Source organism: Dermacentor albipictus, chromosome 7, assembly GCF_038994185.2.
Source record: "Dermacentor albipictus isolate Rhodes 1998 colony chromosome 7, USDA_Dalb.pri_finalv2, whole genome shotgun sequence".
NCBI lineage: Eukaryota > Metazoa > Arthropoda > Arachnida > Ixodida > Ixodidae > Dermacentor > Dermacentor albipictus.
Window position 1 is genome coordinate 63,443,906 of NC_091827.1, and position 23,189 is coordinate 63,467,094.

Sequence of the window (23,189 nt, forward strand, 5' to 3'; positions counted from 1 at the left end):
AAACCTCGCCTTCGTGCGTAGCGTTCGCCACCAACGTTTCACGCTAAACATTACAGTTGCATAAGCTGCAGTTGTCGGGAAGCATGAGAAGCAGTCAGGTATTTGAACGCTATCGCATTCCGCTCTTAAAGGTGAAGCTTAAGCGTCCTCTAAGTGTTTGCTGCCTCGTGAGCCGCAAGTGACTAAACTCAACTCAGCCGGCTGAGATGTGGTCAAATTTCACGGATAGCGCTAGCGAAGATATGTCTTGCTTTACGAACAGACATTTCACTCCAACCACCTCACAAACAACGGCAAGCGCTATTTTACAAGCCTTCACTTTTCAGAGAAGGTAATTTATTTCGAGCAGTTGTAATGTGTGTTTCAGTTCCCCGTCTATTACACGCCGGCGTAAAATCCCGCCCGCATTTAACAAAGACTTTTTCGGACATTTTTTTTTCATAAGCAGTAAATTATTCACGTGTATATTACTTCACATCGACTCTCATATTTTTCGCCTAATCTCACAAAATTTGATCTTAGTGGCACGTATAGTTCTCCGAGAACTGGGGGTTAAATAGTGCGTCTTTCGTGAAATCCGCGAACAGTTACCAAGCGTTCTTGCATAGACGAACTGTACGCGTTAGAAACGCTAAAACCCGGGAGGTTGGGCATAGAATGTCGTATTATTAGCGGCAACCTTGCGATAGACTGTTTGTCAGACTGTCCTTCAAAGAGCTCTGACTAACCTAAACTGATGTTTTATGTGGCTGGCACATCTGGGTTTTTTTTTAGTGATACAGCGCCAGTTAATTGTATAAATATGCGAAGAGAATTTTATTTTAAAAAATCAGATCAGCATGTCGACTAGGTGGCACAGTCGAACTTCTGAGCATTGCTCCTCACCTTGTACTTTGCGAAACGGTTGGTCTTTTGTGAAGTTTTCTTCACCACGCACGCTTTACCATGCCACATGGGCATGTCAGTCAACAAAATCGATACCACGTAAGCCAAACAGTGGCACACTTTGCTGTCCGGCGCTGAGTCCAGGGACCATCTCGATCTAGTCAAGATAGCACCCTGGGTGGCTACGGCTCGTGGGGTTGTGGACTGAAGGCTTCACGAAGGACCGAGTGCTGCCGGCGGGGAGCACCCCGGTGCGATTTTCCACCATTCATGTTTCGATCTTTCTCTCTTCACGTCAAAAAGCCTTACTTTCTTGTCTTCATCAGCCACCTGCCTGCATAAGAAATAAAGATAGAGCAGGTAAATTCAACTAACTTCTAGTTAATATAGTATTTCTTGTAGCTCACGTAATATTCTTCTGCCGCGAAACAACCAATCTGGTTTTCGCCCTCTCTCTCATTTTGCATTTTTCCAAGTAATCGTATTAGCAATCACAGAATTCTACACTACGGATTTGCAGATGCGAGTGGCGTCACTCCCTATTACCTTCATACAATGCTTATTTATTCCATGCGCCAACCGCTTCGTGTTCCATGTATCTCTTTCCCCACTACGTATGCCCTCTCTCTATTGTTTTATGGTCCCGCTCTCAGCATCGGCACGTAATAAGCAAGTCTATACGGTATATTGCTTTATATGGCCTCCTTCACATGTCAGGACTCTCCTTTCTCCATGTGCGCGTTTACTTTCCATTGCCTTTTTATTGTAGGCCCATCACGTTCGCTTTGCTCATCCTTCAATGACGCCTGCTCGGGCGTGTCCCGGAAGCACAATGCATCTGCTTCTTTGGTTCGTCGCGTGTGTGTTTATTTCCAATTCCCCATGCGCTTTACTCTTCATCGCTTTCGCTTGTTCCACACGGCACACAACGTCCCTTCTGGCTGCAGATCCTCAGTGTCCACCGCGATATTTTATTCTGGAACCACGCTTCCAACATCTGCCTTCTGGCTGGCGGTACCGACGGTTGACATTCCACGCGTGTCCTCGCTTCGAAGTCCTCGTTGCGAGAAAGCGCACTGGCCACCCTTCGTTCGGACGCTGTCGTTCGCCGAGGGTCCATTTAGGTTGGACAGCGCGGTCTCCCCCCTCTTGTCCAGCGCGCAGGCACTCGATGTGTGCCGGCTCCCCAAGCTGTGGCTTGAGGCCAGTTTTGAGAAGAGCTGCAAAAAAAAAAACGCACACACAACAGCCCTACGCCAAAAAAAAAGAAAGAGTGCTCGCTGTCGTTCGTTGGCGTTTATTTCGTGCTAACTCCCCTTTCATTCCATTTTATTGCTACGTGATAAGCGTGCACGCATTATTTATTTTTCACGTTTGCTTCTTCTTTACTCCCATTGTTAAACACGAAATTTCCTTTTTTGTTTATTTTTACTGAGCTTATTCTGTACTAGGGCGTTTAGTGCCCCTTTTGCCTTATCATTCGCCATCCGTTCCTGTAAATTTCGCTGTCATTCATGCTTGAAGAAAGTGAAGGAACTTCAGGCGTTTCTTGCCGAGAGGAAGGTGCGGTCCCAGGCAGCTGAGCGCGGCGTCAGAAATGGGAACCTCGCTCTGTCTGTCACTTCTGTCTTGAAAGGATGAATTCTGTGCGACAGTTCGACGTCGACTGTAGGCAATACCACGGGCTTTCTAGAGCGAGTGCTTGTTGTTCTTCGTAAACATTGCGTTTTTGTCTAGCTGTAATTGCTGCGAAGTGTGGAGATCTCCACGCGTTTCTCGGGCTTTTGAACGGGCACGCGAGAATTTCTCTGTGCCGAGAGAAATCACTAGGCATTGGAACATGACACATCAATAGATTGGAGAAAAAACAATTTCACTGTTCCAGTTCCCTCTGTCCTTCGAAAGCAATGCTAATATGCAGAAAATGGCACTTAAAGATGACATTGCCGCGATACTGTGTTCAAAAAGTAACAAACCGGTGGCCATGCTGCTACGGAAATGCGGAATTAGCTTTGTAGTGTTTAGCATTTGATGAAAAAGTTCGCCATGTACTCATGTGAATGGGAGGCCTGAAATCACGTATGAGACTTTAGCAAGCACAATTCATCATAAATACCGCGTCCATTTAATTTATGGTGCCACATTCGAACAAGATATGACGATGATTGGTCAATGCCTGTGCTTTTCATTTCGATGGCCTGGTGCCACACGTGCGAATATTATTTTATTTGCATTAATGTCATTCATTATTTGATTGCAGTCGCCAAAGTTCTTTAGGCCGAGAATCTCGCACATTTCAATGCCGTATATTTCTGAGTGCAGTGTGCTTTAAAGATGGCTGCCATAGGTGCTGAACTACGTGCTTCAGCGCCTTGATTAGTGATGAAGCATTTAAGCGCGGCTTTGAACAATTGTGTGCAGCAAACATCCTCAGGTCGTGACCGTATGAACATCGACGCGGTTGCGCCGATTTTTTGCTGTAATTTCATGTTTTTTAGGATATGAAAGAAAACAAGAAAGCGAAGGCTGACAAATGATGGTTCAAATATCATTAAATTGAAACGTTATTGCCAAGAATTTCAACTGCAAATGCGTGCTTATATTTAAATTAGCACTAAAAATAGCTTCTTTCGAAGCACCGCTGATGTCATCGTCCTCATGCCATTAGGGAACCTAAAGTAATGATTCTTTATTATCATTTTTCGCGCCCGTGTGAGACAAACATATAAAAAAGCCATTTGTTGCAGTTCGCATGTCCACAGCTCTCCATGTATTGCTGAATAGAAGAGAGATATTTGACCAGTATTCGCGGCTTATTCGTTGATTGGATATTCTCGATCTTTCGGGAAGTGTTTCAGTGGCTTTCCGGTTGTATTCGACTCAAAGCGCCGCGAGATACTCCTAAATCTGGCAGTGTGGGCCCAGTCGAAAGGAAAAAGAAAACACATGCTTTTGCGGTTATTTTGTTCCGTTTCATAATGGACCGCGTTTTCGACGTCCTATTGCGACGCCTCGGCATTTGGTTCAGCAGCTGTGGCAGCTCTACTACTCCCCTCGCCAAGTTAACAAACCAGGCAGCCGCATTTGCAGCCACGAATGCGTTTGAACTTTTCGATAGGAATTTTCCTTTAGCTGCTGCTACCCGCAAGCAGCAAATAGAGGCACTAGTCGATAGCGATTATTTTCTTATAATTCAATGGTCCTTTCAGTTTGAACGACGTCCTGCCTGCTTATGAATTACAACTGTTTTGACGAGGGTGGCAAACTTCATGGCTAAGCGCACTGCTTGCACCCGCGTGCCGTTGTCATCTTGTTTCAAATGAAGAGCGTCAGCAAATCAGTGGTAGGTAGCAGCTGAGGACCAAAAAAGTTGTGCAGTTTCGCGCGAAAGGCAAGACATTCAAAATTTTGCCACAGCAAGGTTTAGCGTTTCGCTTACACTTGCCAGACAGCGTTCTAAGGATGCGTGCCCCAACGTTGCTGACGCATTACGGACCACAAGGAAACTGCTGCAGCGCCACAGAAACAGTGCCCCCGGAAACTGTCAGGCATCTCACAACGGCGGCTTAGTGAGGGTCGCCGCCACCTGCGTTTCAGGCATCACTTCTAACTGGCGTGAGAGGTGAGGCGGGGGAAAAATCGTCAGCGTTTATAAATGCAAGCTGACTGCCCGTTCAGCTGAGACCACTGTAAGCACCACAATGTGCTTGCTATTTACACAGCTGCACGGTAGGAAACCACTGTTGTGGGCACAGCGTGCATGCCAACAGCGCCAGGCAGGAGGCCACCCTGGCACTACTGAATAGCCCATTGAGCATAGGATTAGCGTACGTCCGCGTCCACTGCCAATGAATTCCTCGTTCTGCATGCAAATGCGCTGCACGTTTCTAGCCCATCTGAAGACAACCCAACCATTTACGCGGGAGCAATACTTGCAGCGTCAAAACTGAGACAGCACGGCTGTGGCGACGGCACCTCGAGTGTCCATCTGATTGCTATCGCAATAGAAAAAAACGTGAAGGTATTAGGGTGTCGCTTTTAGAAGCAAAGTTTCTCTTTGCGAACCTCGATGGGTTTCGTGACCTTGGCTGCAGCCTGTCAGTTCTCTTGCCAAATAACCCAACCACCACAACGGAGTACTCGCGCCGCGCGCACCACTGGGTTCTGTGCACCACCACGAGATGGCGCTCGCCTCCGCGCATCCGTGGCACCGGTGGTTTCGGCCGTGTGGGAGAAAGAAAAGAAAAAAACCAGAAAACTCACCTTCGAGCATTCGCATTTGTACCGTAATGGGGAAATAAACGTTTCTTGCGGATAGAATGGATGCCATTAGCGCTGCGTACGTATGCACGTGCTGTCTCTGAAATTGTGGTGCGCTCGAGGCTTCCGTCGTACGTGACAGTAGTCAGCGAGTATGCTTAACAAAAGGCTCCGTGTAATATTAGTGCGCCCGCGCTAGTACGTGTGTCATTGAATGTGCGTCTTTATGTGTGCGAGCCTGCATGTGTGTACACATGTTTCGACCGCTTATGCATTCGCAGAAAGCTTCGCTGTACATAGATTCCAACTGGCTGGATCTATGGTACTTTTGGTAGGCTGTTTACTCGTCTGATATAGTGCAGCAGTGCTGTTCGCTGGAAAAAGATACCGAGCTCCTCACATTGATTTTAGAGCGAAAGCTTTACTGGCCGCGATCTTGCGATTTCGCCATGGCGGTGCTCCGAGGAGCCACATGACGTCACAACGCGTGCTTCGCCACAGATATTTCTCTCTCTCTCTCGCTCCCTAGTCACTACTGCGCATGTGCCACTAGTAGCACCGAGCCACACGTGTTCTGCCGCTGCACAGCACCACGCCTTTCAGCCACCGCCGTTTGGGATGACGTCACACGCGTGCCTCGTCATTGCACTCGCCTCCGCTCGCTTCGCCAGCTGCGTCGCATGCCTGATAACATGTCGGAGGATTGAAAAGGCGAGCTCGAGTGCGCCGCAACCACAGTTGAGGCGGAAGTATGGACGGCGACAATTCTGATAAGCAGGAGGAGGCCTGGAATCGACATCGGAACGAGATGAAGAGGAAACGAATCGCCCAGCAACAGACGAACCGTGCGCCGAACGACGGGCTAAACGCCGAAACATAGCTAGACAACCAGACTATCCTGGACTTGCAATCAAGATTAACCAAGGCTAACCATGCTATGCCCTAGCTTTCGCTACGTATATCCTGGCATAGCCGAGCTAAGCCGCTGCCAATTTTGTTATAGTGGTTGGAAGGAAAACTTGCGACGCTTTTCAAATCTGTGTCCCTTATTGTGCGAATAGGAAATACGAACAACGCATTTCGCTAAGCTAAAAATGTATAAGATGCTGTGCGCCGCAAACAGGGCAGAAGAACGGAACGTCTCGGTGGGAGGACCTCCAGGCGTGGTAACGGAGCAACTGCGCATTTGCTGTTCGTGTGATTGTGTCTCCAGCACCAACGACCATGTACAGCTGCCACCGAATAATCCTCGTAACGTTCTGCGCACAATGGAAGAGGGTAAATAGCATGAACCATCCTGTCCGCCCCAACTGACTACTTCTACAACTGCCACTTTTTTTATAAGTGCAGAGTACAAAAGAATGCGGATAGTAAGAAAAAGGGGTGTAAAAGTTTCAGGATAAAAGGATAAAAGGCCCCGGGAGCCGCAATATGCGCACCTGCTATTCGGTTGTTTTCTTGATATCTGCATGTTTTGCTATTCCTTCTAGTTTCGGTTACCTCCCTTCTGACGAGTAGGCAGGCGTTATGCCCCTTCCGGTGGCAGATGGCAGTCAGCTCCTCGCTTTCCCTTTCCTATCAAGTGCATATACGTTTTCAAAACAAATAATAATAGTTGTTTGTCTCCTGTTATCGCTCTGTCTCGTTTAAATGGTCCTACGCGCACCATGCATACGCTGACTGCCTCTTACTTTTCGGTGCCTTTTCCAGAGCGAGCTCGCGCGGCGCAGTTCATATTCTTTTGTTCTTTGTTAAAACGAGACATTATCATCCACAAAACATGGAAAAAGCAGCTGCACAAGTTCAACAGTCTCTAGAATTTGTTGCCAGTTTATGTTCGCGCGCCGATTCACGTCTCTCGGAGTTTCAGCGCAGCGTTGGGAAGCTAGCAAGTCGCAATTGATCGCAGCCTAGAGGAATGTTAAGCGTGGCTTCGCGCTAACGGGTTGCCTAAACTATGGCCTGCACGCCTGTGTAGGCGTCCGTTTGTTCACGAGCAGTAAAAGCTCACGGGGTCACTGTCCGCATGCTATGCAATATATATATATATATATATATATATATATTGCGTATGCATGTGTCATGCGCATACTATTTTTGGCGGGTGCACCTTTTCCGTCGCTTGTCATGAGTAACTGAATAATATTACCAAAAGTGTTTATGATCAGTATGTTGTAACAGAGTCGGGGCGTAGACAATGCAGCTAACCGATCGTGTAATCATGCGCAGAGAGTTCTGTATTTGTTAAGGTACCTACAAAGGAACGCTTTCGACAAATACCGTCCCTTTCGTTCTATCGCCGTTTCTGTTTATATGTATCGACTACGAGACGTATGTTCTGCTAACAACATAAAAGAGAACAAAATAAGTCTTCATGCTCCATCACATTGGTCCAACTTTCAGTAACGTTGCCCTAGCTGTTGGCTAGCATTGGCTATTTATTTAGTGCTAGAATGGACAGGTCTTTAGAACATTCTATAGAAACTCAATGACTGCGCACCTGCTGCAGCCCTTACTACAAAAAAAAAGACATATCACCTTGGCCGGCTACTACTTACGCACGACTGGTATACCATCGCCTAAGACTGTGAACTACGACTCTGTAAGCCAGCGGGCATGCCAGCGCAGTACGCGGCTTTCGTATCACTGCACGGAACTAAGGCGACGGAGCGTCTGTTTATACGACGAGAAACGAAAGCGAAGAATTGAAAGAAGCGATGCTCCCCTTCGCCGGTTTGAAACATTTATGCGCTCCTGTTTTTCCCCGGAGAGTAACACAGCTAGCGCGCGCACGTGTGCATGCTCTGCCGCCGTCGACCGCTGCCTTTGAACTCGTTAGCTCGTGCCTTTTGTCGACTCCGCGTTTCGCTTCAATAATGAAACGTGCGCGGGTGCTCAGTTCGCCGGGAGTGCACTTACGGTATCACGTGGGTACCGCCACGCAGCCCACTCTTTCGCGGAGGTAGCTGATGTTCATTTGGATGTTTCGAACGCATTCCCGGACTTATGACGCTCTTGGTGCGTGGCGTGCTGCACGCATAATTTAACAAGCAACCGAGACGAGCGCGTCCACCAGCCGAATGACTTTCTTCCTGTTTTCGTTTGTTGAGACGCTCAACTGTGTTATTCGCTTGATTGAATTTGAATGAGCGTAATGCTAGCGAATGATCATAGAAATGCTACCTGTGCCTGAGAGGCAGTAATCCAGTCATAAAGTATGTGCACCGAAGCGAGTAGGTGAGTGAGTCGCATACGCAGGTGGCACAATTTTGCTCTCAATTGGGCTACAGGTGTAGGCAGCCACCGATAAAGGGCTTATTCGCGTTCATAAATGCATAACTTCACATTGGCGAACCACGGGCAGCAGGTGCAAATAGAGCTAGAGGAGGTAAGAAACTCACTCAAACGTGTTATCGGAAGAAATATTGAGCAGAATTGTCTCTTCGTCCTTACTTTATTTTCTCTTTAGTTCCTGTTGTTTTAACAATCACCGTCTGGAAGGTGTTTGCGTAGTAATGTGTTCATAGATTGGGCCTAAGGATGCATGAGGGAGGAAGCAAATACCTGTGTTGTTTAACGCTGTCATTCGCACTGCATGGTGCGATCATTCGTTCCTATTATTATATGGCGTACAGAAGTCTGGAAAACTTTCAACTTGTGAATCTGCTCTCAGAAAGTTCGAAGTAGTTTTTACTTACACAAATTTACGTCCGCATCTTCTCAGCAGGCCCACGATGCGGCTGGCAGGCTAGGCCTGTCGGTCCCGACGTGGGAGCGGCCCGCGACGTGCTAATACGCGTTCTGCAGGACTGTAAAATAAAAGTTACTCAATCAATCAATCAATCAATCTTCTCAAGCTTCCTCCCTAACCATGTTCGGTTCCTTCGTAGGCCCACGTTCCGAATTTGGTGTTGAGGATGCTCTCGTTTCCTGTAGGGGGGGCTGTGGGCCTTTGTCAAGCTGCCGTCTGCGAGCAGCTTTTACCCACAGCCTCCTCCATCATCCCCATGGAAATAAAGATTTTTATTATTATTCACATTTCGTGACCCGGTCACGAGGGCGCGGAGGGGGTTTAGCGATTTTTGTTCGTGACATGTATGTGACGTCTGGAATAGATATTACGTTCGTTCATGCGGAATGCCTGGCCTTAAAAAATAAATCTTTCAAATACAGATCTAATCCTACTTTCGATATATCGTCAACCTTGTAACAGTGTGAGGCGATTCTTGGGAGAGCTCGATGAAATACTGGGCAAACGGGGTTCAGCTGTGCAGTTATGCTTAGCTGGTGATTTGAACATAAATACGCTATGCGTCACGTCAACCACTGTTTCCGATTACTTATCCATTCTGTCTTCTTATGGTTTGGAATCCATCATAAATCATCCGACTGGAGAAGAGTGCCTAAATAACCGAGTCGTAGCGTCCTGCATAGACCACATTGTGGTGCGCGCATCTGACTATTCTGTGGCTGCTTGCGTAATAAATCAGAGATTAGCTGACCACTACTTTGTGGCATGTCGCCTTTCGAAGCCTTCTCTATCTACACAACATCAATCGGTTGGGAACACAAAAAGAAATAACATGAAAATCCAAATCACTAATACAAAAATGTTGGACCAACACATCACTAATTCTGCCTGGTCTTTGCTAATTGATGGCAGTGCACCCGATAAGATATACGAAAAGTTCTCCACTCAACTTAAACACTTTGAATGCCTAAGCACATATACTGTCATGAAAAAATGCAGAAATAATGTTAGCTGGCCTAATGCCGATATTATGCGTGCCATATCTTTTAGGGATTGGCTCTCGAAGCGCTGCAAACGCTCTCCTAAAAATGAGATAATAAAAGCTGAATATAAAATTACAAGAAACAGGGTAGTCCGGCTCTTGCGAACAGCAAAGAGAATGTATGTTTTTAATAAATTCAACCAGTCGCGCAAAAGTCCCGCGAAAACGTGGTCTATAATAAATAATCTTAGGAGAGGAAGTGACGTTCCTTCTAATCCCATTGACACATTTCTAGATGACAAAATAGTGGTAGTTAACGCATTCAACCGCTTTTTTTCGCGTGCTTCTGAAAACGCTTTATCCCAACAGGAAAATAATTGCACGTTGAAGGAATCTGTGTCGGCATCCGCTTTCTTGCCTAGCTTATCGACACCTGACCTGAAAAGGATTCTTTTTAGTTTTCGGCAAAATAAACCACCAGGAATAGATGACATATCTGTAGGCACTCTGCGAAGAAACTTCGATGTGCTTGCTAACATTTTGCTTTTTTTAATCAATGGCTTTTTAGAAACTGCAGTAATTCCCGAGACTCTGAAAACGGCTATAGTTAAGCCACTATGTAAAGGATGCAGGAAAGATAACATTGAAAACTATCGGCCAATCTCAATTTTGCCGGTACTTTCCCAAATACTAGAAAAATTCCATTACGAATGCATGATGTCTTTCTTAATGAAGTTTTCGATTTTATCGCCCAGATAGTTTGGTTTTGTTGTGAATCGAGGTACCACAGTCCTACTGGAAGAATTCTCAGCTGAAGTATATTCTGCATTAGAAAACAACTTATTCACCTGTGCGCTATTTCTAGACATAGCGAAAGCTTTTGACACAGTTAATCATAACATTTTACTAAAGAAATTAACTTTAATGGGATTCAGAGGACCATTCCACAGGGTACTGCGAAACTACATGTGTGGTAGGTCACAGATAGTTAAGGGTGACAAGAAAACCCTCAGTAGCAAGCAATGGCTTACAGCCGGTGTTCCCCAAGGCTCAATTTTATCCCCTTTTTTATTTAACATATTCGTAAACGATCTTCCTCTAGTAATTTCTAAAGGCACTATCTATCAATATGCTGACGATACGGTTATATTAACAAAGCATATAAATTATGAAAAGGCTGTGGGCGCCCTGCAAAATACAATACACCGTGTAATGCACTGGTTTGCGAAAAATTGTATTAATGTAAATATCAGGAAGACACAGTTAATATGCTTTAGAAATCCCTTAAAGACCACAGCAATAAACATTCCAGTATTCTTGCATGACCAGCACTGCATTTCATGTACATGTACCCCTGTTCAGTATGTAGACTCTGTGAAATATCTCGGTTTATTTATTCATAGCAGCATGTCGTGGCAGCATCATCTGGCATATCTGTGTGGCAAACTTAGAAGTGTCGCTTGGTTGCTTTTTAATATAAAAGGTTTCACGCCATTATCGGTAAAAAAAAAAACCATTGTGCATGCACTCGCATACAGCATCTTGCGATACGGAATCACCGTTTTCGCTTTCTGCGCATTGAGATGGCAGACGAGAATTGACAGTTTACTAAAAAGTATATTAAAAAGTGTTGCCTATGGCTGCGGCCAGATGCCAGGTGACAATTCATTTCCCGCGTTAGGTTTTCCTTCATTTCAGTCATTATTTAAGCAAACTGTTGTTCTTCGTCATTTCTGGAATGACCAATTGAGAGAAAAATATGTAGCTCCTCGACTTTTGAGGGACAACATTCGTTTCAATGTTCCTCGTTCGTCAACTCGGTATGGCGAGGCACGGAGATGCGTCTATGTGCCCAAAATCTTTAATGATCTACCTGACGAATTTTTCTCGGTTCAGTCAAAAAAGGTTTTAAAGAAGATGTCATCTTCCATTTGAGTTTTCTTTTATGTATTGGTATGTGTATATTTGAAGTAATTTGGTTGTATTAACCTGTATATCTTTATGAGCTTACAAAAATGTTCATTACGTTGCCATAACTTGTTTTTAATTTTTGTTTTTTGTTCTATGTAAGCATAAAAAAAATGTTCACTATGTTGGACTACCATGTATCAAATTTTCTGTTTTTCATCTATATAAGCGTGAAAATATGTTCACTCTGCATTGTATTAACATGTATTTATTTTCATTTTGTTTGCACAATGTTTTGTCGGCACTAAGGTTACGCATGTATGTGCATACACTGACCTCATCGCTGTTGCCGGCACTGCCGGGCCTAGTCACACAAGCCATTTAGGCTTCGACAGGCCCGCTTACTATGTATTTTTTGCTTGTGGTGCATAAATAAATAAATAATTATTATTATTATTATTATTATTATTATTATTATTATTATTATTATTATTATTATTATTATTATTATTATTATTACTCTCTCGCTGTAAGCCGTACTATTCGCACATTTATTGATTATATTTTGTTTGCAATGGGACGACAGATAGCCACTGCCACCTTAAGAAGCCAACCGCTCCTCTGAAATGCTGTCACTAAAATAAACTAAAAGCACATTTTCTCATGTAATTCATGACCGCCAATCACGCAGAAACCATCGACGACGACTTTCAATGCAAGCGAATAGCCGACCGCTTCTAGAAAGCGAACAGCGTTCTGTAATATACCCTTGAAAAGGTATGATTCATACGGTGAGCAATATTTAAGCAGCGTTTGTTGCATTGTCGCGTGATTACGTACACAACAGAGCCATTATCCAGCGTACCTGAGGTGGTACTATAGGTGGCCATGCATACAGACCGATTGACTCGTCTTATGGGTGTTGTTCTCCAGCAGCGCGGGTGTCTGCGTGGAGGGCGATTCTAAACCCCTCTTTTTCGGCCGCCACATAGGGCCACCACAGTGGGAGAGGATGGACGGAATAGAGGATGGTTGCCGTTCCCCAGCATCCCGCCCCAGCACCTAACCTTCAGACTCCCCAAAGCTCTCGCGTGACAACACGTGACAACACATATAATATTAGGCATTCGGTGGGGAACGCACCTCACAACTCGGTTTGCCCGAGAGACGGTGCACTTTTTGAAGATGCCTTTTTTTTCTGCGTTGAAAGTCCGTAACTCTCCGACCAGCAACCACTGACTCCGGAAACGGAGAAGAAAGAAAAACACCCAAGGAAGCTTATTCGTGTAAAAATGAGTTTAGCTTCAGGAACTTTTGTTGCCGCCCTGCTAGTTACTGAAGAAGTTGGGGAAATTGAAGGTTAAAGAGAGCGAGAAAGTGAAACCTGGTGTGCTCTATGCAGCCATGTCTTTGTGCATAGTGTTACAAAGAACACCAAAGTCTAAGCCTGCTGGTGCTGGGACTAAACGAATGCTTTCGAAAACAATTCTCCATTTCGACGACGCTGAAATGGTGAAGCCCGATTTTCGTATCTGTTTATCTTTTCTGTCTAATAGGAGAAGGTGTAGTAACAATAGCAGGGTCTATACTCGATTTCTTCTATACCGTGTATACCGTGTATACAACTTGTGTATACAAGTGTATACAAGTGTACCGTGTATACAATTCTTGTGTCTTCTGTCTAATCAAAAATGTAAACTAATAGTAGAGTGTCACTTTACGCTCTGCTCTCGACACCTTGCTTTACTTAGTCCATGTGTTAGATTATTCTCTGTCTAGTTGTCAGCTGTCCCCCGTGGATCAGATCCGACTAGTCCATGAAGATACATTACATCAAGATACATCCGACAATAAAATTTGAAGAAAATGTTTCAACGAATAAAGCGCTCTCATGCCGCATAGAGTCTAATTTAAGGTCATGAAGCCGCGAAGCTTGCACGAAAGGGTGCTTTGCTATAGGCCACCAGAATATAGAAAAATAAAGATGCAAACGCGAAAGCATTTCGCACAACTTCTAATACCTTCTGCACGTGTGCTCCCGAGGGGCGTACTTTCCCACAATTGGCAAAACCATGCGCTCCACCTCGTTGCCGAGTGACTGCTCCTTCAGTAGAGGGCGCGATCAATGTTTCCGCCTCGATGCACTTCGAGTGGGTTCTTTGCTGCAAAAACGCATGAACAGCTTTCAAGCCGCCCGCCTGCAGAATATATGAGACATTAGGAAATCGAAGCTCGGTAATGGTTTCAGTAGCTCTCATCGTTCTTCAGTTATTCCACGCCCGTATATAGCATTTGCCTTTGGCATGCCTGCATTGGGTAAGCCACAATAGAACAGCGCAAGAAGGAATAAGCGAGAATAAACAATTCCTCGATTGTTGAAGTCATTTAGGCGTACTTGAAACGCGAAATCATCATTGTATGCAGTCTAAAGGCTATAGAGCAAATTTACTTATTAAACTTTTTAATAGGACAATAAGATAATGTGATTGACTCCTTGTTGAAACATATGTAACACATGTCCAACCATGATAATTTATAGCCGTGCAATGCGCGCTACATAGTTTGTATATATGAAGGTTTCAAGAAAGAGCTGCTGTACAGTCTTCTTGAACGGCTGTCTGGCCCACATATAAAAATGGAACATTAATGGGAAAAACAAAGAAGGCGAAATCCGGCGAGAATGGCATAATACGTAAGAACGTTCGGCTAGCAAAAAAAAACAGCGGTAAAGTGGCAAACATCTGCAAGTTCATCGATCGACCGTTCGACCGACCATGCCGACCGAGCATTGGTCAACTGAGCGAGAGGCCGATTGAACACTCTATTTAGCAGTCGAAGAACAGATATCTTGACCTCATTTTACGTGATTACGTCATAAATCACTGTGACGAAACGCCACAGTGATAGGTCCAAACTTTACGACCCTGGAGTTCAGATTAACCGGCGTCATCGCATTCTGTCTCAACATAAAGTCAAGACTGGCCGGTCCACAAGAAATGGTTGGGGGCAACGGTGCAACCTAATGGGGCCGCCATTGCCTCGGACGAATACGGAGGCCATGGCTACCGGTGCCGGGCGCAATGGAGTCAAAGTTTATTGACAGTTTTCGGAAAACTACTCAATGGCGCTAACAGTTTGATTGGCACCGACAGATTCGCTTTTTTCATGTTCAAAAACGTTGTACTGCTCTTGAATATTATTAACACGGATTGAGGACATCATTTTCCAATCGGAGTTTTCTATTCATAGCCTTTACATTAACTTTCTTTGATTAGTTTTATCATAGCCGAGCGTACAGTTTTACCATTGTTTCAGCCTGATTCCAATTAAGGTAATCCAATTATTAAGGCCCACGTGCTGATTCGAGCGACAACCAGAAGATCAGTAGAAACTGAGAAAATACTATAGCAGAACAGGCTTTCAATATAACTGCTTGTGATAAACGAAACGAGAACTTTGCTCTCTATGGTTTATTGTTTTCTTGATCTGTAAAATCATGTGCGTATTCGCTTGGTAGTCAGTTATTAGGGGCCTGTACTATTTGACACCTCGCTTCACTTTAGTAGTGTCGCTTTTCTAGATACTTGGACAATTTCATTAATTATCAAGTCGGCTTCTCTACACTCTATATTTGCCGAAGTAATGGCGGAAGCATTCGAGGTTCAAATAAAGACAGAACACTTCGTGCTCATGGTGGATTTTGTCTCTTGCAGAAAGGTTAATCACGAGAGCCTCGCGTGCATTTTGCGCGCCTTAAGAATCGGAAAGTGCACATGTACGCGACGATCGCCAAAAATTATATTATATATTTTATTTATTATTATATTTGGCCATCTTCATCGCCAAAATCCTAGCTCTACAATTATGAAATGATGTATTTTGGAGTTGGATCTATTCGAGAAAATTTGGTGAAGATACCACCTCTGAGATAACAGAAAGAATAAGTGGAATAAAAACTGCGCAAAGCTTTGCAAGTTCGTTCAGCAAGCTGAAAAAAGATGACCGCTTTAGCATCCGAAAGTCTGCTCTGGTCGAGAGAGCAACGAAAAGACAAGAAAAAGGAAGAAAGAAAGCCTGGACACTCAGCGACATGAAAAACGGCGCAGGTCAGCAACTGCAGGAAAGCAGCAAACTAGGGAGAAGGGGGGGGGGGGGGGGGGGGCAAGCGACGAGCGAAAAATTCGCACGTGCCCGCAATTCGATTCCTGGAGAGGTGTTCTCGCGGCATAGCGCGAGACGCCACGCGTTGCGTCCCCCCGACGCTAGGTGTCGGCCGCTGCACGCCGTCGGGGAAGTTGGGGAGAGCGGCGTCGGGGAAGTCGGGATGGAGAAGGGAGCGTCGGGAGATGTTGCGTTGTCGCGGGGAGGGGAGGGTGAGGGGGTTTGTTCCCGCCGTGGTGGGGGCGCGCGCCGGCGCGTGCGTTGGGTTCGATGCTAATGAGTTTAGAGAATTCCTGGGCGTCAGTTTCCTCCCCACCCCCCTACCCGCCCTTGCGCGCCTCTTCCTTCCATGGATGGGGAAATCCTCTCCGTCCTCTCTTTCTCTGGCTCGCGCCGGCGGGAAGCGTGGCCGGAAATCGCTCGACTGGGAAGCACGCAACTCCCGAGGCGAGGCGTGGGAGTGCCGCAGAACGCCGCCGGAGCTGTGGGGGGGGGGGGGGGGGGGCGCCCGGTCTGGAGAGCGAACGCTGCTCGTGGGGGGTGTAAACAAAACGAGTGTTTAAACTTGAGGCATGCGGCAACGCGCGGTCGTACTTTTGAGCTCGCATGGCCGTGCGAGAGGCGCCATTTGGGCGAGCGACTTTGGAAGTAGGTGCAGGTGTAGGTGCTACATGGCGCGAAGAAATGGCCCCTGCACGTGCTGGCGTTTCAAGCGACGAAAAGAGGGAGCGTTCATTTCGATCACCGCGGAGCGCAACTATGCGCGCCACAAATAATGGGAATGCGAAATTGTTATATTGAATAGAGTACAAAATCGGGGCGAAAGAAAGGAACATGTACGGGAAGAAATAAGTAACCTGGGTGATGCACGGTGATACCGAGTGTCCATGTACGCATTGTGAGGTTGTTGGATGAGACGCCGTTTAGAGTGCAGGTGCTGTGTCTAATAAAATCGCAATACATGTGCGTCTTTCGAAGAGAACTTTTCATCAGCCACTCAGCCATTCCTAAATGTGCGAACGAACCTAATTTATGGGACATAAATTTAAAACAGAAGCCAACTTGCGAGGCTGTGGGTGTAAACTACGATGAATGTTTTCCCGTATATTTCAACGGCTGGCGTACAGCTAGATCAACAAAACGACTTAATCAGTGGGCGATCATTGAACGAATCTGACGTGCGTCATGCGTAACGGAACTATGTTTGGAGTTTCCGTATCACGTTCAAGTTGGGAAACCACTATAAAGTGTCCCTATCTTTTGCTAAGGTCACATATTGGTGGTAAAGAGAAACCATACGCAGGTGTATGGAAAGCGATGGTAGCGATATATAGGCACCGACGTTAGATAAATGTTCCCGAAGAAACTCTTAACTGGCGCCTTTACATAATCTTGGAGAGGCAGACACCTTATACAGCGCGAACTGTTATGGGCTCATTCCAGTAGCGATTTCGGTTGGCGATGTTGCCCACCGCCGCCGCCGGTGTCCGTCGCAGCTATGTCACGTGCGCACCACGTGGCGTCGACACTTGCAAACTTTGCATTACAGTTGTTTTGTATTCCACCGGGTGTGACCACATGTAGCAGTTGCGTGTAGCAGTTTGCATGCTGCATGTAGCTGAACCCCGTTAAACCAAGCAAGCTACGTGACTACTTGTCACCACCCTGTTTCAATTGCGATGCAAAGAACTCATCGTCGCCGCTATGAAAAGCGTCGTATCGTGGCACGGGTCAAGGGATGTGACACGTGCGTCGCGTAGTCTGGATACCTGCGTCTACTCTTCGGCACACGTTATGGCGCCTGCTCGTAAGATACGAACCGCCGCTGAAGAAGTGAATCGTAGAGCTGCGGGCGCTGCTGCAACCAGGCAACGTCGGGCGCAGCAGACCTCTGTGCAGAGAGCAGCAAAAGCCGTGGCTCGCCATCTACGCCAGTAGGACAGTTCAGATTGTTTTTGTGAAAAAAGACGCCGAGATACTTCGCCGCGAACACCCTCTGGTGCGTGGTGCCAAAAATGGAGCTCGCATGGAGCCGCTCCTCAAGCTTACGCTGTGACTGTTCTGCAGTGCAGGCCTACTTTTCTTTTTTTGCCAAGTACGCTCTTTTTCTTTCAAAATGTAATACGGGCGTCGGCAGACTGCCGCGACTACTTGTTTTCGACCAATTAACATGAAAGGGATCCACAAGTGACACAATATCCCCAAATCTAAAATGGACACATTGTAAGACGACAATACAAGAACTTCTCAAAGCACGAAATTTCACGAAAGACACCCTCTAAAATATTACAAACACCGAAGGTGCAGTACAGACAAATGAAATTACACAAGACCAGAAACTGCATAAACTGCCATATATTATCATAATAATAATACTAGTTACCTTCATATGTTTTTCCCTTAAAGGCCTCTTCACTCTGTCCCACGCTGTGTTGACAGCACAGCCAAGGCTGCGTGCCTCAGCATGGCGTTCGGTGCTGCGTCCTAAACCGTCGTTCCCGTTTCATCCTCGTGCATTGTTTGGCCCACTGGTTCTGTTCTGATGCTTGTATTTGCTTTATATTTCTGTCATGACGATTCGAGAGCAAAGCATTCGTGAACATGCTGCTCTATTTCCGAGATCCATCCTGGGATTCTTCAGCGCTTGGGCTTAACCAGAGAGGCTGCCCTCGCTGTGCACGACCTCCAAAAATTGGCAGCCCACTCGGCAAGCCACTGGCGCTGTCAGATTTAGAGGCCCTAAATTACGAATGTTCGGTTTGGAATGTTTGGAATGTTTAGATGGGGCCACCACCCAAACTTTTGCGTACGTGGAACTATCGGGCGGCGCGCCGCGTATTGTTCGTGAACGCAAAGTTTGAACCCACTTTAATCTGTGGGTGTGGAGTAAGGTGTGGAAAGAGTAAATGAACACTACTCAAGACGTAGCAACAAAAACTTCGGCAAACGGGATATTCAATGGAGTTTTCTCAACAAACCGTTTAGAAAAACGTCAACAAAAGCTCATTCACATCCCACGTACTGCGCAAATCGAGAAGCCAAGCTTTCATCAGTCATCAAGGCAAAACGGGGCATTGTGATTAGAAATCGGCCGCAGATTTCAGTCGCGAGAGCGTCACCTGAGTGTATTTTCTCGGCTACGTTGCACTGGATCTACCGAGAAGAGGGTTGACGTTGCCGCCAATAGAACAGCTTCATGCCGCGTATTTCACTTTCGAGGGTAGACGACGCTCCATGACGAAGGACCACGGTGCTTTCACACGATCCTGCTGCTGATTGGCTAATACCCACCGTCGCCACAAACTTCGCTACCAGCATATCGTGCTATAGAGCAAGGAGTTGAGGAGGAGAACGATGGAAAGGAAGGAAGGAAAGGTAGGGAGGTCAGCCAGATGCAGAGGAGGTGGGTTACATAAATAAGTGAAGGTTGTCTGTAATAATGCATGGTGAGTTATACCATGAGAGAAAAATATCTCCTGGATAAGGGAAACTAGTAACTAGCATACAAGAGCAATGAAGTAACAGACACAATAAAAACTCAATTACTGCAATCACGAAGCTGCGTGACGCTACAATATATACGTCGCTTAAAATAAAGGTCAGCTGGTCAACGTTGCATAACCTGGTAATAAACCTTGCATGTGCATATACTGCAATTTTCACCTGGCAACAGAGTACACGCATTTCATATAACCACGTTATGATAACCTGAAAAAGCTATTTATAAACAGCCAAGCGCACGTTTCTGAAGTGTGTAGCCTTTGTTGAAGATCGTAATAGCTTACTTGAGCCCCTTAGTCTGCGATCAAGCGTCATCAGTCTGGAAATCAGTCGGCGTCTTGGTTCCAAATATATACAGCAGTTCAAAAAATTTGCTCTATAGCTTCACATGCGTCACCGCATGCACAGTAAGTGCCTTTAGCAAGACTGATGCGATATGCCATCAAAAGAAGGCGTTTCTTCGGGCGTGTGCCTCTTAATAGCGTTTAGCAAAGGTACATACGACGGAAGGGCTCAAAGATAGGTACAGAGTGAGCACGTTCAGTGAGAGTTGAAAGCGTAAATTTTAAATTGAGCAGCTGCTTGGTTGTTTTCAGAGATAAGTGGAACATCAGTGTGACGACACTGTTTCAAAGTATTACATTCTCATGTTTGGGCCGTCAGGGCCTACATGGAAAGGTCTAAGAAACCTGTGAGGTTGAGCGTTCTTTTCCTTTAGCATGCAACGTTGTCATTCTTTCATTCTTTCCTGATAAACAAATAACTGACCAAGAGTAAAGGTGTCGCTGTCGCTGAGTACGTTCCTCTAGGTCAATCTCTCACAGGCAGCCCTGGCCATTAAAGAGGAATTAAGAAGAAGAATAAAATGGGCTGGGATGCATACCAAATCATTACCAAATCGTGACTGGGAACTCATCACTGTAGTTGAAAAGTGTACAATGATAGCCTTCTACCGTTGCAAACATATGGAGCAGGAACTTGGACCTTAACAATGAAGCTCGAGGACAAGTTAAGGACCGCACAGAGAGCGACGTAATGAAACATACTACGCGTAACCTTAAGAGACAGGATGAAAGCGGTGTGGGTGACAGAGTGAACGGAGATAGCCCATATTCTAGATGACATTAAGAAAAAAATTAACGTTAGCTGGGAAGGCCATCTAATCCGTAGGGTAATAAAAGGGGGACCATTACAGTTAGAGAACGGTTGCCAAGGGATGGACAACAGCAGAAGACTATGTGGGATGATTTAATTGGGAAATAAGCAGGCGCAAATTCGAATCAGCTAGCTCAATACAGTGGTAATACGAGCTGGCTGGGAGAGTCCATCGTCGTGAAGGGGATATAAAATCTAGGCTGACGATGATGATGATGGTTATGGTGAAACGCTGTCGATATCTGTGAGGTCACGGCTTACTGGTGCGTGAACTTCGGGATGCCATCGACACTCATCTTTCGTTTTTTTTTCCTTTTTAAGGCCCTTTCGGCCACATGCTCTGGGACGTCCTTCTGTATACTTATGTAAGCATGTACCCAATTATGAAACAAATAAACTGAAACTGAAGGATTCCCAAGCAAAGTTAGCATGGCAGCTTTTTCGTATGTGCGAAACGTAATTTACTAATACAAGCGCCCGTGATACCCTGTACTCTTTGTCCGTGTTTCTTTGCGCTACAACGGCTTCAATCTTTACTAATACAGCTTCGAACAATATTTTTGGTGCCCCTTTAACTTCTGAAGCCACCGCTCGGTACGGGAAAATTATATAAAAGTTCTTACTCTATTGCTGTAGTAGCTAATGCCGTTAAGGTATTAGCTTTATGTACTTTTTTATTTCTTTTTTGTGGCAATGGGCAGGTGGACAACGAGCAATTACGTGCGTACCGCGAACACGTATAACGACAAGAATAAGGTAATGACGTGACACCTCGGTGACAAACCAAGGTGACTGCGACAACGAATGTAGTGTGGTGATAATGGTGACAATGTTGTCATGAAGACGAGCGTACCTAGAAGACAAGGCTACGACATGGCGACGGCAGCATGACTATGATGGCGAACATCCCAAAGGCAGTGCGCTGTTTATGTTCTTGTTGTTGTTGTCGTCGTCGTCGTCGTCGTCGTTGTTGTTGTTGTTGTTGTTGTTGTTGTTTCTTTTGAATGCATATGAACACATGACGCAAAAGGGCAAGCGAGGAGCAGGCCGTCAACTGCCACCGAAACGGGCACAACACCTGCCTATAGTCATCAAAAAGGAGTCACAAAAATACAAATGGAAGTGGCCAAGCAGGCAGATACCTGCAATGTGCAGGTTCTGGAGAACGTACGAATAAGGTAGGGCTATTTTATTTTTGAGCCGTGCTAGCCTAATGAGCACTACGGGAACAGTTAAGTTGCTCATAAATAAGTGTGCTGGTAGCATTTGATTGGTAATGGTCGCAATATGCGCGTCTCTACAGTCACATATAGTGTGGCGTTTCTGGCACGTCTCGAATCCTCTTCAAGAGTTAATTGTCGGGCGGAGGTTCTCAAACGCCGGGGGCTTTAATAAGGCTGTTGGCCTGGCGCTCTGTTTGTGATGCTACCTAACTCCGTATTTCGAGCTCGCTGTTGCCGATATAGCGTATTCTCAAGATGAATCCACGCCGGGTTTTCGCAAAAGGTCGCTTAATCAAGTGTCCCCCAGCGACCCATAAAGTGAAAGTGTGTGCGTTTAGTAGCCGAGAAAGATTTATGTTGTGATCAGGCGCGTTCGTGTCAATTGCTTCAACCTATGACCTCTGCCGAACGAAGGAGTTAGTGAATATTTATGGTGAAAGGAAGGTAGCGCGAAAGACAAAGACCAAAAAGAATCGGCACCACATATACCTCTGGTTTCAATTCTTTTGTCACACCAGGCATCAATATAGTAATGGAGGCACCAGCAGGTGCCACCTTTAAACCACCTTGGTTATTGGGAGGCCAGGAGGAAGTTACCAAACGAAGATTTTCTCCGCACTGTGGCCACAATGTACCTGTGGCCTCAAAAGTGGCGTTGTGTTGGTCACGCAAAAACCCAGATGCTTCCAGAGCAGAACAGCTGCAGGAAAGTGCCGGTTGATTCTGTAATGATTTCAATGGCACGGTGATGACAGCATAACAACAACATGGCGCCAATGGGATGACCACGAATGTACAACGAAGAAGGCGTGACGATGATGGTGTGATGACAACCCAATGACGAAGTCGAAATGATGACGATGGCAGGTCCTTGATGACGAAAATCTCACAGCACATTCATGATAGCTACTTTCTGACAACTATGCATTGATGACGATGTTATGACAACAGCCGCGTAATCCCGATTGATTGAGGACAGCATAGTTATGATATTATGACGAAGAAGCAATGAGATCGATTTGAAAACGTCAGTGAAGCCGCTATCAGAAAGACAGAATATGTTGGACACAGCCTTGAAAAGAAAAAAAAATGGCCCACCCTTACCCTACAGGAAAATGGGTGCAAGCGAAGCTAGCCCTTCAAGCACCTGACCTTCGCCATGGGTAAGCAACCTACAGGCAACGGTGCAGGATTCCTTCGGCCTCCCACTCCCTCAGCTCGGGATCTTCTCGTTGCTGTCAGATTGCCTGGGCTCGGGCGGCTCTAACGGCTGGATCAGCGCGCTGACGGCAAGCCCTTTCACGGGCGAGTTCTCGCTGCCGCTCCTCGATGGCTACCAGTTCCTCGGTGGAATGCACTACGC

The 23,189-nt window shown here is 45.9% G+C and overlaps 1 long non-coding RNA gene across 3 annotated transcripts in view; it reads right to left on the reverse strand.

The window, feature by feature from the left end:
* Window positions 1-803: 803 nt before the first annotated feature.
* LOC135904748 (uncharacterized) overlaps window positions 804-23,189 on the reverse strand; it is a 76,966-nt gene continuing 54,580 nt past the window's right edge. For 2 of the 3 annotated variants that reach the window (XR_010565196.1, XR_011507426.1), the window contains 4 exons: window positions 13,808-13,948; window positions 9,016-9,139; window positions 8,844-8,954; window positions 804-1,219 (listed from right to left, as the gene is read on the reverse strand). This is a non-coding gene — a long non-coding RNA (uncharacterized lncRNA). Of the gene's footprint in view, window positions 1,220-8,843; window positions 8,955-9,015; window positions 9,140-13,807; window positions 13,985-23,189 lie in introns of all 3 variants that reach the window. The other variant, XR_010565195.1, reaches the window with a different exon arrangement.